The sequence below is a fragment of the Macrobrachium nipponense genome, chromosome 31 (assembly GCF_015104395.2).
Source record: "Macrobrachium nipponense isolate FS-2020 chromosome 31, ASM1510439v2, whole genome shotgun sequence".
Lineage (NCBI taxonomy): Eukaryota > Metazoa > Arthropoda > Malacostraca > Decapoda > Palaemonidae > Macrobrachium > Macrobrachium nipponense.
In genome coordinates this window covers 40,747,645-40,764,433 of record NC_061093.1, presented here as the reverse complement: position 1 = coordinate 40,764,433, position 16,789 = coordinate 40,747,645, and the positions used below count along the sequence as shown (strand labels likewise).

General features: G+C 42.4%; 1 long non-coding RNA gene across 1 annotated transcript in view; it reads right to left on the bottom strand.

Moving 5' to 3' along the window:
* LOC135206912 (uncharacterized) overlaps positions 1 to 16,782 on the bottom strand; it is a 377,133-nt gene extending 360,351 nt beyond the window's left edge. Inside the window, exons 1-2 of the long non-coding RNA XR_010312843.1 lie at positions 16,216 to 16,782; positions 12,901 to 12,925 (exon numbers count right to left, since the gene is read on the bottom strand). This is a non-coding gene — a long non-coding RNA (uncharacterized LOC135206912). The remainder of the gene's footprint in view (positions 1 to 12,900; positions 12,926 to 16,215) is intronic.
* Between the last annotated feature and the right edge of the window lie 7 nt (positions 16,783 to 16,789).

Genomic DNA, 16,789 nt, shown 5'->3' with positions numbered 1-16,789 from the left:
CGAAGTAAATAGGGGCTAGGCAGTCAAGAACAGATTTGAGGAAGGAAGTAAAGTATAGGGGCTAAGGCAGTCAAGGAACAGATGTTGGGGAAGGCAGTAAATAGGGCTAGGGCAGTCAAGGAACAGATATTGAGGAAGGAAGTAAATAGGGGCTAGGGCAGTCAAGGAACAGATGTTGAGGAAGAAGTAAATAACGGGCTAGGGCAGTCAGGAACAGATGTTGAGGAAGTAAGTAAATAGGGGTTTTCGGGAGGCAGTCAAGGAACAGATGTTGAAAAGTGGAAGTAAATAGGGGCTAGGGCAGTCAAGGAACAGATGTTGAGAAAGGAAGTAAAAATAGGGGCTAGGGCAGTCAAGGAATGATGTTGAGGAAGGAAGTAAATAGGGGCTAGCAGTCAAGGGACAGATGTTTGAGGAAAGAATAAATAGGGCTAGGGCAGTCAAGGACAGATGTTAAGAAAGAAGTAATAGGGGCTGTAAGGCAAGTCTAGGTAACAGATGATAAGGGAAAGAAGTAAAATTGGGGGGGCTAGGGCAGTCAAGGAACAGATGTTGAGAAAGAAGTAAATAGGGCTAGGACAGTCTAAGAACAGATGTTTGAGGAAGGAAGGTAAATAGGGGGCTAGGGCAGCAAGGGACAGATGTTGAGGAAAGAAGTAAATAGGGGCTAGGCCCCCCCAGTCAAGGAACAGATGTTGAAGAAAGAAGTAAATAGGGCTAGGCAGTCTAGGAACAGAATGTTTGAGGAAAGAAGTAAATAGGGGCTAGTCAGTCAAGGAACAGATGTTTGAGGAAAGAAGTAAATACAGGCTAGGACAGTCAAGGAACAGATGTTTGGAGGAAAGAAGTAAATACGGGCTAGGACAGTCAGGAACAGATGTTGAGGAAAGAGTAAATAGGGGCTAGGGCAGTCAAGGGACCAGATGTTGGGAGGAAGGAAGTAATAGGGGGCTAGGGAATCAAGACAGATGTAGTGGAAAGAAGAAATAGTAGGGGCTAGGGCAGTCAAGGAACAGATGTTGTGGAAAGAAGTAAATAGGGGCTAGGGCAGTCAAGTAACAGACGTTGAGGAAAGAAGTAAATAGGGGCTAGGGCAGTCAAGGAACAGATATTGAGGAAAGAAGTAAATACGGGCTAGGGCAGTCAAGGAACAGATGTTGAGGAAAGAAGTAAATAGAGGCTAGGGCAGTCTAGGAACAGATGTTAAGGAAAGAAGTAAATACGGGCTAGGGCAGTCAAGGAACAGATGTTGAGGAAAGAAGTAAATAGAGGCTAGGGCAGTCAAGGAACAGATGTTGAGGAAAGAAGTAAATACGGGCTAGGGCAGTCTAGGAACAGATGTTGAGGAAAGAAGTAAATAGGGGCTAGGGCAGTCAAGGAACAGATGTTGAGGGAAAGAAAGTAAATTAGATGCTAGGGCAGTCAAGGAACAGATGTTTGAGTTAAGAAAGTAAATACTGGGGCTAGGGGCAGTCTAGGAACAGATGTTGAGGAAAGAAGTAAATATGGGGTGCTAGGGCAGGTCAAGGGAACAGGATGTTGAGGAAGGAAAGTAAATAGGGGCTAGGGCAGTCAAGGAAAAGATGTTGTTGTGAAAGGTAATAGGGGCTAAAGGGCAAGGCAAAGAACAGTTTTAGGAGGAAGGAAGTAAATAGGGGCTAGGGCAAGTCAAAGGAAACAGATGTTGAGGAAGGAAGTAAATAGGTGCTAGGGCAGTCAAGGGGGAGACAGATGTTGAGGAAAGAAGTAAATAGGGGGCTAGGGGCAGTCAAGGAAACCACACGTTGGAAGAAAGAAGTAAATAAGGGGGCCAAGGCAGTCAAGAAACAGGCTGATTAAGGAAAGAAATAATGGGTGCTAGGGCAGTCAAGGAACAGATGTTGAGGAAAGAAGAGTAAATAGGGCTAGGACAGTCTAGGAACAGATGTTGAGGAAGGAAGTAAATAGGGCTAGGGCAGTCTAGGAACAGATGTTAAGGAAAGAAGTAAATACGGGCTTGGCAGTCAAGTAACAGACGTTGAGGAAAGAAGTAAATAGGGGCTAGGGCAGTCAAGGACAGATTTATTGAGGAAAGAAAGTAAATACGGGGCTAGGGGCAGTCAAGGAACAGATGTTGAGGAAATAAGTAAAATAGAGGCATAGGGCAGTCCTAGGGAACAAGGAAATTTGTTAAAGGAAAGGAAGGGTAAATACAGGGCTAAGGGCAGTCAGAAACAGATTGTTGAGGAAAGAATAATAGGGAAGGGCTAGGGCAGGGTCAAAGGAACAGATTGGGTGGGAGGAAAGGAAGTAATAACGGGGGCTAAAGGGAAGTCTAGGGGAACAGATTTGTTGGGGAAGGGAAGAAGGTAAATAAACGGGTCTATGGCAGGTCCAAGGATTTTAGGAAATGGGGTTGGGAGGAAGGAAGAAAGTCAATAGGAAGGCTTAGGGGCAGTCAAAGGAACAGAATTGTTGGGGAAAGAAGTAAATACGGGCTAGGGCAGTCGGAACAGATGTTTAGGAAAGAAGTAAATAGGGGCTAGGGCATGGTCAGGAACAGATGGTTCGGGAAGGGAAGGTAAATAAAGGGGCTAGGGCAGTCAAGGGAACAGATGTTGAGGAAAGGAAGTAAATAGGGGCTTAAGGGCAGGGGTCAAGGGAACAGGAATGTTGGGGAAGGAGAAGAAGTAATTAGGGGCTTATGGCAACGTCCGGAACAGATGTTTAAGGAAGGAAGTAAATAGGGGCTATGGCAGTCAAGAAACATTATGGTTGAGGAAAGAAGTAAATGGGTTAGGGGCTAAGGGCAGTAAGGAACAGGGATGGTTGAGGAAAGAACGGTAATAAGGTGGGTAGGGTGGCAATCAAGGACAGGATGGTTTAGGAAAGAAGTAAATAGGGAGGGCTTAAGGCAAGTCAAGGAACAAGAATGTTTGAGGTTAAAGAAGGTAACTAACCGGCTAGGGCGTCTAGGAACAGATGTTAAGGAAAACAGAAGTAAATACGGGTGCTTGGGCAGTCCAAGTAACAGTACGTTGAGGAAAGAATTAAATAAAGGGGTTAGGGGTTAGGGCTAGTCCTAAGGAACAGCTATTGAGGAAAGAAGTCAAATACTGGGCTATGGCAGTTCAAAGAACAAGTTGTTTGAAGGAAAGAGTAAGTAAATAAGGAGGCTCGGGCAGTCTAGAACAGATGTTAATGGAAATAAGTAAATATGGGCCTAGGGTGCAGTCAAGGAACGAGATTGTTGATGGAAAAGAATAAATATAGGCCTAGGGCAGTCAAGGAACAGATTTTGTTTGGAAATCAAATACGTAAATTACGGGCTAGGGCAGTCAATGGAACAGATGTTGGGCGGAAAGAAGTTAAATACGGGCTAGGGCAGTCAAGGGAACCAGATGTTGAGGAAAGAAGTGTAAATAGAGGCTATGGGCAGTCAAGGGAACAGATGGATGAGGAAGAAAGAAGTAAATACGGGCCTAGGGCGTCCTAGGAACAGATGTTGAGGAAAGAAGTAAATAGGGGCTAGGGCAGTCAAGGAACAGATGTTGGGGAAGGCAGTAAATAGGGGCTAGGGCAGTCAAGGAACAGATGTTGAGGAAAGAAGTAAATAGGGGCTAGGGCAGTCAAGGAACAGATGTTGAGGAAAGAAGTAAATAGGGGCTAGGGCAGTCAAGGAACAGATGTTGAGGAAAGAAGTAAATAGGGGCTAGGGCAGTCAAGGAACAGATGTTGAGGAAAGAAGTAAATAGGGGCTAGGGCAGTCAAGGAACAGATGTTGAGGAAAGAAGTAAATAGGGGCTAGGGCAGTCAAGGAACAGATGTTGAGGAAAGAAGTAAATAGGGGCTAGGGCAGTCAAGGAACAGATGTTGAGGAAAGAAGTAAATAGGGGTTAGGGCAGTCAAGGAACAGATGTTGAGGAAAGAAGTAAATAGGGGCTAGGGCAGTCAAGGGACAGATGTTGAGGAAAGAAGTAAATAAGGGCTAGGGCAGTCGAGGAACAGATGTTGAGGAAAGATGTAAATAGAGGCTAAGGCAGTCGAGGAACAGATGTTATGGAAAGAAGTAAATAGGGGCTAGGGCAGTCAAGGAACAGATGTTGAGGAAAGAAGTAAATAGAGGCTAGGGCAGTCTAGGAACAGATGTTGAGGAAAATAGTAAATAGAGGCTAGGGCAGTCGAGGAACAGATGTTGAAGAAGGAAGTAAATAGGGGCTAGGGCAGTCAAGGAACAGATGTTGAGGAAAGAAGTAAATAGGGCTAGGGCAGTCAAGGAACTGAGGGATGTTGATGAAGAAGTAAATAGAGGCTAGGGAAGTCAAGGAACAGATGTTGAGGAAAGAAGTAAATAGGGGCTAGGGCAGTCAAGGAACAGATGTTGAGGAAAGAAGTAAATAGGGGCTAGGGCAGTCAAGGGACAGATGTTGAGGAAAGAAGTAAATAGGGGCTAGGGCAGTCTAGGAACAGATGTTGAGGAAAGAAGTAAATACAGGCTAGGACAGTCAAGGAACAGATGTTGAGGAAAGAAGTAAATACAGGCTAGGACAGTCAAGGAACAGATGTTGAGGAAAGAAGTAAATAGGGGCTAGGGCAGTCAAGGAACAGATGTTGAGGAAAGAAGTAAATAGGGGCTAGGGCAGTCAAGGGACAGATGTTGAGGAAAGAAGTAAATAGGGGCTAGGGCAGTCAAGGAACAGATGTTGAGGAAAGAAGTAAATAGGGGCTAGGGCAGTCAAGGAACAGATGTTGAGGAAAGAAGTAAATAGGGGCTAGGGCAGTCAAGGAACAGATGTTGAGGAAAGAAGTAAATAGGGGCTAGGGCAGTCAAGGAACAGATGTTGAGAAAAGAAGTAAAGAGAGGCTAGGGAAGTCAAGGAACAGATGTTGAGGAAAGAAGTAAATAGGGGTTAGGGCAGTCGAGGAACAGATGTTGAGGAAAGAAGTAAATAGGGGCAAGGGCAGTCAAGGAACCATATGTTAGAAGAAAAAAGTAAAATAGGTGGGGGAGGCTAGGGCAGTCGAGGAACGATGTTGAGGAAAGAGTAAATAGAGGCTAAGGCAGTCGAGGACGATGTTGAGGAAAGAAGTAAATAGGGGCTAGGGCAGTCAAGGAACAGATGTTGAGGAAAGAAGTAAATAGAGGCTGGGGCAGTCTAGGAACAGATATTGAGGAAAATAGTAAATAGGGGCTAGGGCAGTCGAGGAACAGATGTTGAAGAAGGAAGTAAATAGGGGCTAGGGCAGTCAAGGAACAGATGTTGAGGAAAGAAGTAAATAGGGGCTAGGGCAGTCAAGGAACAGATGTTGAGGAAAGAAGTAAATAGGGGCTAGGGCAGTCAAGGGACAGATGTTGAGGAAAGAAGTAAATAGGGGCTAGGGCAGTCAAGGAACAGATGTTGAGGAAAGAAGTAAATAGGGGCTAGGGCAGTCAAGGAACAGATGTTGAGGAAAGAAGTAAATACGGGCTAGGACAGTCAAGGAACAGATGTTGAGGAAAGAAGTAATACGGGTCTAGGGCAGTCAAAGGACAGATGTTGAGGAAACAAGAATAAATAGGGCTAGGGCAGTCAAGGAACATATGTTGTGGAAAGAAGGGTAAATAGGGGTGGGCTAGGCAGTCAAGGAACAGATGTTGGAGGAAGAAGTAAATAGGCTAGGGCAGTCGAGAACAGATATGAGGGAAAGAAGTAAATGAGGCATAGGGCAGTCGAGGAACAGATGTTGAGGAGAGAAAGTAAGGGCTAGGAGGCTAGGGGCACAGTCAAGAACAGGTTTGTTTGAAGGGAAAGAAGTAAATAGAGGCTAGGGCATTCATTTAACAGATGTTGACAAAAGAATGAAAGGTAAGTGAAAGGAATAGATGGTTAAAAGAAGGAAACTAGGGCATTTAGGAACAGATGTTTTGAGAAAAAGAAAAGTAATAGAGGCTAGGGAATGTCGTGGAGGAAACAGTCATGTTGTTTTAGGAAAGAAGTAATAGGGGCGGCTAGGGCACAGATCGAGGAACAGAAATGTTGAGGAAAGAAGTAAATAGGGGCTAGGGCACGGTAGTCAAGGAACAGATGTTGCGGGAAAAAAAGTAAACAGAGGCTAGGGCAGTCTAGGAACAGATGTTGAGGAAAAAGTATAGAGGCTAGGCAGTCGAGACAGATGTTGAGGAAAGATAGTAATATAGAGGCTAGGGCATTGTCAGGAACAGATGTTATGGAAAGAATATAAAATAAGGGCAAGTCATGAGGAAGTCGGGCTAGGGCATCAAGGAACAGATGTTGAGGGAAATAAGAACGTAAAATAGAGGATAGGGCAAAGTCTCAGGAAACAGTCCGAACAGATGTTGAGGAAATAGTAAATAGAGGCTAGGGCAGTCGAGGACAGATGTAAAGGAAGGAAGTAAATATGGGGCTAGGGCAGTCAAGGACAGAATGTTGAGGAAAGAAGTAAAATAGGGGCTAGGGCAGTCAAGGAAAACATGATTTGAAGGAAAGAGTAAATAGGGTCTAGGGCAGTCAAGGGACAGATGTTGAGGAAAGAAGTAAATACGGGCTACCGGACAGTCAAGGAACAGATGTTGGGGGAAAAAAGTAAATAGGGGCTCGGGACAGTCAAGGAAACAGATGTTGAGGAGAAGTAAAGTACGGGGCTAGGACAGTCAAGGAACAGATGTGGGGAGGAAAGAAGGTAAATAGGGGCTAGGGCAGTCAAGGGACAGAATGTCGAGGAAAGAAGTAAATAAAGGGCTAGGGCAGTCAAGGAACAGATGTTTGTGGAAAGAAATTAAATAGGGTTAGGGCAGTCCAGGAACTAGTTGAGGAAAGAATAAATAGGGGCTAGGGGCAGTCAAGGACAGAAGTTGAGGAAAGAAGTAAATAGAGGCTAGGGCAGTCTAGGAACCGATGTTGAGGAAAGAAGTAAATAGAGGCTAGGGCAGTCTAGGAACAAATATTGAGGAAAGAAGTAAATAGAGGCTAGGGCAGTCTAGGAACAGATGTTGAGGAAAAAAGTAAATAGAGGCTAGGGCAGTCGAGGAACAGATGTTGAGGAAAGAAGTAAATAGAGGCTAAGGCAGTCGAGGAACAGATGTTGAGGAAAGAAGTAAATAGGGCCTAGGGCAGTCAAGGAACAGATGTTGAGGAAAGAAGTAAATAGGGGCTAGGGCAGTCTAGGAACAGATGTTGAGGAAAAAAGTAAATAGAGGCTAGGGCAGTCGAGGAACAGATGTTGAGGAAAGAAGTAAATAGAGGCTAGGGCAGTCGAGGAACAGATGTTGAGGAAAGAAGTAAATAGAGGCTAGGGCAGTCGAGGAACAGATGTTGAGGAAAGAAGTAAATAGAGGCTAGGACAGTCTAGGAACAGTTGTTGAGGAAAAATGTAAATAGAGGCTAGAGCAGTCGAGGAACAGATGTTGAGGAAAGAAGTAAATAGGGGCTAGGGCAATCGAGGAACAGATGTTGAGGAAAGAGGTAAATAGAGGCTAGGGCAGTCTAGGAACAGATGTTGAGGAAAAAAGTAAACAGAGGCTAGGGCAGTCGAGGAACAGATGTTGAGGAAAGAAGTAAATAGAGGCTAGGGTAGTCTAGGAACAGATGTTGAGGGAAAAAGTAAATAGAGGCTAGGGCAGTCGAGGAACAGATGTTGAGGAAAGAAGTAATAGAGGGCTAGGGCAGTCAGGAAATCAGATGTTTGAGGAAAGAAGTAAATAGATGCTAAGGCAGTCTATGAACAGTTTGTTGAGGAAATAAGTAAAATATGGTTAGGCATCGAGGAACAGATGTTGAGGAAAGAAGTAAATAGGGCTAGGGCAGGTTCGAGAACAGATGTTGAAGAAAGAAGTAAATAGAGGCTAGGGCAGTCGAGGAACAGATGTTGGGGAAAGAAGTAAATAGGGACTAGGGCAGTCAAGGAACAGATGTTGATGAAAGAAGTAAATAGAGGCTAGGGTAGTCTAGGTAACAGATGTTGAGGAAAGAAGTAAATAGAGGCTAGGGCAGTCGAGTAACAGTTGTGAGGAAGAAGTAATAGGGGCTAGGGCAGTCAAGGAACGATGTTTTGATGAAAGAAGTAAATAGAGGCCTAGGGCAGTCTAGGAAACAGATGTTGAGGAAAAAATTTAAATAGAGGCTAGGGCAGTCGAGAACCGATGTTGAGGAAAGAAGTAAATAGAGGCTAGGGCAGTCTAGGAACAGATGTTGAGGAAAAATGTAAATAGAGGGCTAGGGCAGTCGAGGAACAGATGTTAGAAAAGAGTAAATAAGAGGCTAGGGCAGTCGAGGAACAGATGTTGAGGAAAAGAAGTAAATAGAGCTAGGGCAGTCGAGGAACAGATGTTGAGGAAAAAAGTAAATAGAGGCTAGGGCATCGAGAACAATGTTGAGGAAAAAGTAAATAGCGGTTAGGGCAGTCGAGGAACAGATGTTGAGGAAAAAAGTAAATAGAGGCTAGGGCAGTCGAAGAACATATTGTTGAGGAAAAAAGTAAATAGAGATATGGCATTCGAGGAAACAGATGTTGAGAAAGAAGTAAATAAAGGCTAGCAGTCGAGAACAGTGTTGAGGAAAGAAGTAAATAGAGGCTAGGGCAGTCTAGGAACAGATGTTGAGGAAAAAAGTAAATAGAGGCTAGGGCAGTCGAGGAACAGATGTTGGGAAAAGAAGTAAATAGGGGCTAGGGCAGTCGAGGAACAGATGTTGGGGAAAAAAGTAAATAGGGGCTAGGGCAGTCGAGGAACAGATATTGAGGAAAAAAGTAAATAGAGGCTAGGGCAGTCGAGGAACAGATGTTGAGGAAAAAAGTAAATAGAGGCTAGGGCAGTCGAGGAACAGATGTTGAGCAAAGAAGTAAATAAAGGCTAGGGCAGTCTAGGAACAGATGTTGAGGAAAGAAGTAAATAGAGGCTAGGGCAGGCGAGGAACAGATGTTGAGGAAAAAAGTAAATAGAGGCTAGGGCAGTCGAGGAACAGATGTTGAGGAAAGAAGTAAATAGAGGCTAGGGCAGTCGAGGAACAGATGTTGAGGAAAAAAGTAAATAGAGGCTAGGGCAGTAGAGGAACAGATGTAGAGGAAAAAAGTAAATAGAGGCTAGGGCAGTCGAGGAACAGGTGTTGAGGAAAAAAAAGTAATAGAGGCTAGGGCAGTCGAGGAACAGATGTTGAAGAAAAAAGTAAATAGAGGCTAGGGCAGTCGAGGAACAGATGTTGAGGAAAAAAGTAAATAGAGGCTAGGGCAGTCGAGGAACAGATGTTGAGGAAAAAAGTAAATAGAGGCTAGGGCAGTCGAGGAACAGATGTTGAGGAAAAAAGTAAATAGAGGCTAGGGCAGTCGAGGAACAGATGTTGAGGAAAAAAGTAAATAGAGGCTAGGGCAGTCAAGGAACAGATGTTGAGGAAAAAAGTAAATAGAGGCTAGGGCAGTCGAGGAACAGAAGTTGAGGAAAAAAGTAAATAGAGGCTAGGGCAGTCGAGGAACAGAAGTTGAGGAAAGAAGTAAATAGAGGCTAGGGCAGTCTAGGAACAGATGTTGAGGAAAGAAGTAAATAGAGGCTAGGGCAGTGAAGGAACAGATGTTGAGGAAAGAAGTAAATAGAGGCTAGGGCAGTGAAGGAACAGATGTTGAGGAAAGAAGTAAATAGAGGCTAGGGCAGTGAAGGAAAGGATGTTGAGGAAAGAAGTAAATAGGGGCTAGGGCAGTTAAGGGACAGATGTTGAGAAAAGAAGTAAATAGGAGCTAGGGCAGTCAAGGAACAGATGTTGAGAAAAGAAGTAAATAGGGGCTAGGGCAGTCAAGGAATAGATGATGAGGAAAGCAGTAAATAGGGGCTAGGGCAGTCAAGGGACAGATGTTGAGGAAAGAAGTAAATAGGGGCTAGGCAAGTCAAGGGGACAGATGTTGAGATAAGAAGTAATAGGGCCAGGGCAGCAAGGAACAGATGTTGAGGAAAAGAAGTAAATACGGGCTAGGGCAGTCAAGGACAGATGTGAGGAAAGAATTAAAAGGGGCTAGGCAGTCAAGGACAGATGTTGAGGAAGGAAGTAAATAAGGGCTAGGGCAGTCAAGGAACAGATGTGAGGAAAGAAGGAATAGGGCTAGGGCAGTCAAGGAACAGCTGTGAGAAGAGAGTACATAGGGGATAGGACAGTCAAGAACAGATGTTGAGGAAAATAGTATAGGGGTGGGCAGGAAGGAAAACGAGGTTATGGAAGCGAAGTAAATGGGGCTAGGGCAGTCAAGGAAAGATGTTGAGGAAAGAAGTAAATAGGGCTAGGGCAGTCAAGGGGACAGATGTTGAGGAAAGAAGTAAATAGGGGCTAGGGCCAGTCAAGGACAAGATGTTGAGGAAGGAAGGAAATAGGGGCAGGGCAGTTAAGGACAGATATGTTTGAGGAAAAGAAGTAAATAGGGGCTAGTCAATCAAGGAACAGATGTTCGAGGAAAAGAATTAAAATAGGGGTAGGGCAGTCAAGGGACCGATTGTTGAGGAAAAAAGTAAATAGAGGCTAGGGCAGTCAAGGAATAGCTGTTGAGGAAGGAAGTAAAAGGGGCTAGGGCAGTCAAGGAATAGCTGTTTAGGAAGGAAGTAAATAGGGGCTAGGGGCAGTCAAGAATAGATGTTGAGGAAGGAAGGAATATAGGGGCTAGTTCAGTCAAGGAACAGATGTTGAGGAAAGAAGTAAATATGGGCTAGGGCAGTTCAAGGAATAGATGTTGAGGAAAGAAGTAAACATAGGGGCCTAGTTCAGTCAAGGAACAGAGGTGTTGACGAAAAGAAGGTCAAATAGGGCTAGGGCAGCAAGGAATAGTGTTGAGGAAGGAAGGTAAAATAGGGGGGGGGGGGCTAGCACAGTCAAGGAATAGATGTTGAGGAAAAGCAGTAATGCGGGCTAGGCAGTCAAGGAATATATGTTGAGGAAAGCAGGAAATAGTGGATAGGCAAAGCAGATGAACAGATGTTGGGGGAAAAGAAGTAAAGAGGGGATAGGGCAGTCAAGGAAAAACTGATGTTGAGGAAAAAGAATTAAATAGGGGCTAGGGCAGTCTAAGGGACAGAGGTTGAGGAAAGAAGTAAATAGGGGCTTAGGGCGTTAAGGCACAGATGTTGAGGAACGAAGTAAATAGGGGCTAGGGCAGTCAAGGGACCAGATGTTGAGGAGACAAGAAGTAAATAGGGGCTAGGACAGTCAAGGGACAGATGTGAGGAAAGAAGTAAATCTGGGCTAGGGCAGTCCAAGGGACAGATGTTGAGGATAGAAGTAAATAGGGCCTAGGGCAGTCAGGAATAAGAGTTGAGGAAGGAATAATAGGGGCAGCACAGTCAAGGAAACAGATGTTGAGGAAAGAAGTATTTAGGGGCCTAGGGCCCAGTAAGGAATAGATTTGGAAGGAAAAAGGGCAGTAATAAGGGTGGTTAAAGGGGCACCGCGGAAAGATGTTGGGGAGGAAGGTAAATAGGGGCTTAGCAGTCAAGGAACTGATTGGGAGGAAAGAAATAAATAGCTAGGGCAGTCAAGGGACGATGTTGAGGAAAGGTAATGTGGCTTATGGCAGTTAAAGGGAACGATTGTTGGGAGGAAAGGAATATAATTAAAGGGGCTAGGGGCGCCAGGGACATATTTTGAGAAGAAGTAAATAGGGGCTTAGACCAGTAGGAAAGATGTGGGAGGAAAGGAAGTACATATGGGCGTAGGCAGTCAAGGGACCAGATGTTGAGGAAGAAGTAAATAGGGCTAGGGCAGTCAAGGGACAGATGTTGAGGAAAAGTAGTATAGGGGGTTATGCAGTCAGGGTACAGATGTATAGGAATGAAGTAAATATGAGTTAGGGCAGTCAAGGGACAGATGTTGAGGAAAGAAGTAAATAGGGGCTACGGACGGATGTTGAGGAAAGAAGTAAATAGGGGTTAGTGCAGTCAAGGGACAGACGTATAGGAATGAAGTAAATAGGAGTTAGGGCAGTCAAGGGACAGATGTTGAGGAAAGAAGTAAATAGGGGCTAGGGCAGTCTAGGAACAGATGTTGCACCAACTTCTTAAAGGTGGTTCATACCATATTCTCACAAGAGACGGTTAAATTTCAACATTAAAAAAGTATGATTTTAATAAATTCCTAGGACAGGACACCCTAGAGTAAACATGTTAAAACGTAGCCAGTAAATTCAAATAAAAATGTACTTTTTCCCAGAGTTATCTCTTGCTATAAAAGGCATACATGCTTGGTTTTAAGGATCTCTACTACACAATCACCACATCTAACCTCTACCAAATAATGAATAATAACCTGAACAAAAATACCTATGATCAGCTTTCCCTGAATTATTGGTTGCTATAAAGCAGAAAGCCATTGTGAAATACAAAACATCTTAAAGTATACATAAAACTTCATTTTTACCCCTTACAAGAATTTGTTAAACTGACAATTTTTTTCCCCCTGGAGCTATTAAGTATCTTAACTAACAAGGATGTTGGCACAACAAAGAGCTTCATTTCTCATCAAACAGAAATATTAAAATACCTATTGGAATCAACCTTCAGAAACCGACATGCAGAACAGGAGTAAAAGCTACCTAAATAATAAAAAAAATTTAAAAGATAAAACCTTATCATGGATCTTGCCCTTCCTAGTATATAGTACTTAGGAATCTTCATACCATTCAATCTTACAGTACCTACTCAATTAAAGAGCCTGTAACTCAAAATTGCCATGTCAAAGTCATCATGCCAGACAAGCCCAATTACTCAAAATTACATTCAGTTCACTTTCTAAACCATGATTTAGATATAACTGAAAGTAATAAAATTACCTATACACAAATGAATGCCTATGTAGTCCTAAAATACAATTTATACTAACCAATGGCGTCAGGGATAAGTAGAAAGTTTCCAACAGCTATGGTTAAAACAAGAGAAAAACAAGATTAAGCACCACTTACCTTTAAAGCAGAACGATGGCGAGCTCTGTAAAAGAAAAAACAAAACAAAAATCAAAACGAATTTACTTCATAAAGCAATGAAAAGTTCCTTTAGACTTTCATATATTACTACCCATAATTCTCAGCAATCAGAAGTAAGAGTATATACTCACAATATTTTGTATTTTCAGTCATAATAATGATAATAATGCAAAGAATATTTCAGCAAGCAACATTACACAAACCTCTGTCACCTAACAGTCAAACATGGTAATCAATAATACCAGAAAACTACAAATCTCTTGACCTTAACCTACAAATCTCTTTAAATAGCATACAAGTATGGTAAAGATTTATTTCTGAGTACTACACAATAAAAATTCTTAAGAGTAATTTGTATTTTCATAGGTATACAAACTAAAACCATTTATATAAGAATGGTCCCAAGTACAAGCTGAGATCAGTCATTTAAACTTTTCAACTAATTAGTTAAACTGGTGGTAACAGGGTGGGAGCATTTACAGATAGAACCTGAGCAAGTGTCTAGAACCCACAGCCTCACTAAAGGAAAAGTTTGGCAAAGCATAGGTTAACCCCTTCACAGATTACACAAGTCTGAGGGTAGCTATATCTGGGTCCTAGATTAGGTTAGGTTAGGTTAAATATATCTCACTCACTTTGTAATTCTCCACACAGGTCCCATATAATTAAGGTAAAAGGATAATGAAATGAATGAATATCAGATGCATTCAAAGAAAACAGTAAAAAAATATACATATTTTCAGCCCACGAATAAAATTATGGTAAAAGCTAATTATTTTCTAATAATATAACCCACATCCACTTAATCATATGTCAGTTACTTCAACAATTCTAAGTATAAACTACAAGTTACATGTATAGCATACACAGCTGTTTAAGATTAGGCCTACTCATGTTCCAGAGCCCTCCAAGCCTTGGGAAATCAAATATAATCACTAGTCATGATGGCAGCGATTTGAGTTTTTTGTAATTCTACCTTAATATGGGGTAAAATAGCGTAACGTACTGATGACAATTTCTAAAACTATACCAGAAAATGTAGGACTGCCATTTCTGGACTGAAGACTATAGAAAAAGCATTTCTAGGTAGCCTATAATACAAATAAAGTGTGATCTTTTGGATAATGTACCGAAGAAATTTGTCATTTTTTGTTTAAATTTTTACTTTCATCCTTGACTGGCTTGTACTAGCTAAAACATGACGGGCCGAGAAGTTTCTATCTTTGGTACACCAGTCCCTAGGGGATGAACATTGAAACATGAACATAAGACAGCAAAAGTTTTCATTATCTTGGTGCATTTCTTATTTTACCTCAACTTTACAGCATTAGGTATACTAGTACTAAAGCTATAATGCACAACTTTTGGTAGATCTAGGGTAACTATCCGCGGTGGCTCAGACTATGGCAGTTGCGGTTTTTCTATGCAGTTTTACCTAATGAACAAGAATTTTAAGTAATATTTATTCGGACGACTGTAATTAACACCAGGGGCCAGTCCTAAAGGTAATCTTCAGAAGCACTCCGCACTGGATATTAAAATATATACTCACCCACATGGAAAGAGCATGTGAAAAGCAATATAAAAATTATAGTCATTATATGAGAGATTGAAAGGGGTGGAATTAAATGAGCTTGATAAATTTTTACCTCGAATTTTTCCTAAGTCAGGAGAGGTGTTTCCTCTACAGTAATGTTTACTTTTAATGAGCCCTCTAACTTACTTTCTTACGCAAACAAAAGCAGTTCCAGTTACTCATTATTGGCTGAGAGGTGTGACATCGTTATGACGTCATGGGTTTCATAACCAATTACGAACGACTTTAGTCGAAAACTAAGTTTCACTAGCATTTCAGCGGAGTAATAAAGTTACCTGTCCAGTGTCTATGGTATCCCCTTGTTTTTGACTGAATACTAGAATAATGAAGCAAAAACCGGCATTTTGTCTTCCTGTAGCTATGGCAGAGGCAGTGGCTGGCCCTTCTGGCATTAATTTTGACAGAGACCTTTGATTTCCTACCAACTGTTTGCAGTGCAATGTGGTTTACGGTGAATTTTATCATTATTTGTCTAGTGGTGGTGAAGAAGTTGTGATTGAATATGCTCAAAGATATAATTTAATTCTAAAGCAAAAAAAACTGCGAGTGTTGTGGAGCAATTTGTCGGATCGACTACAACAAGAACGCCTTTAAGTGTGATCCGCCACGGTAAGTAGCCTTACTGTAACCCCTGCGGCTAGCGCGCGCAGCGCAACATTACCTCTTGCCAGTACATGCTGTGCCTGCCAAGAATCTTTAAATATGTGGATAAGGCGCAAAGCGCCGTTCTGCCACGGCCTTACTGACAGCACATAAATCGATCGTCGTGGATATGTAGTCGCTCCCTACTTTCTGTTGTTGTTGTTTTGGTATCGCCACCATATTGGTTTTGGTGTTCTTCCGCCGATTTCGGTCGGCGGTCGAGTGGGCCTGCGAATCTCTAGGTGCTCCCAATTATTATTGCTGCAAAGCACTCCTTTCTGGTATTTCCCCACCCAAAACCCCTGATTCCCAACTGGGGGCCCCCAAGCTTGTAAGGTGGAAAAGGGGGTTAAAATAACATTTCCTCCAGAAAACAAGATGAGATTCACTGAAAAAACACCATTAAATGAAGGATTGTTAATTGTCTTTTAGAAACTGGTGATGCGACTTGCTTCTGAAGAATTACCGCCGTGTTTAGTACTGGCCCTTGGGGGTTAATTACAGTCGTCCGAATAAATATTACTTTAAATTCATGTTCAGTGGATAAAATAACATAGGAAAACGTCAATTGCCATAGTCTAGGCCACCGCAGATTGCTTCTGTAGAAATACCCAACTTTTCTCTGCGGAATACTTAGGTATATAACCTAGTGGAATTACTACCAAAAAATTTATATTAGGTAGATGAGCTACATATATTCGTGTAGCCATTTCCTTTACATTTTACCATAATGTCTAACATAGCTAGGCTACAGATCTCCTAGTGGGCTCTTAGCATAGCAGATGGGTCTACCCTATGTTTGAAAGGGGATGCAGCTAAGGGCAAAGAAATAGCTACTACTATCTACCTAGTAGCTACTTGGTAGGTAGCTTACAGAGAACCTAAAGTAGCTAGCCTATATGTAATGCCTACGGTGCACCGCGTGAGGTGCGATGGGGGAATAAAGAAAGGATATTGGAGAATTTTTTTTTTAAATCCAATTACCTAGGCTATTGATGCGCACGCTTAGGCCTACTAGGTCCCCAACTTAAGTAACCTGAATTGGTTGGACTTACCATTTAAAGACAAGGAATAAAGTTCCGCTGTTCCGAACTGTAAAAATAGGTAGGCCTATGAGGAGAGAGTATAGCCTAGGCCAGAACTAGCCTACAACATTGGTTGCCGCAATAGGCCTACTACTATACTAGGATAGGCCACATGGAAATCCGCAAAATCATAGGTAACGAGTACCACCATAAATACAGATTTTACGTTATTTCGCATCACTAGTATGCCACCAAAAACGCAGATTTTACGTTATTTAGCAACCATTCCACATTTAAAAAAATAAAAACCTCGGCGTAATACGAAGACACTGTCATCACTAGACTCACGGGGTCACGGCTTTGTAAAGTTGTTTGGTAACTTCCAAAGTAAAGTCAGTAACTGTCAGTCCTGTCACAGTCACTGTCAGTGTCAGTCAGCCATGTTTGCTAGTTTTTTTTTTTGTTCGTTCTTTGCATTATTTTTATTTTGTTAACTTAGCGGTTTATGGCAGAGTATTAATAAAACTGGTAAAAAATTTCCAATGCTTAAGGTCGAATCAGAAAACAAATTTTCTAGACCTTGTGCCATATTATACAAAAACCA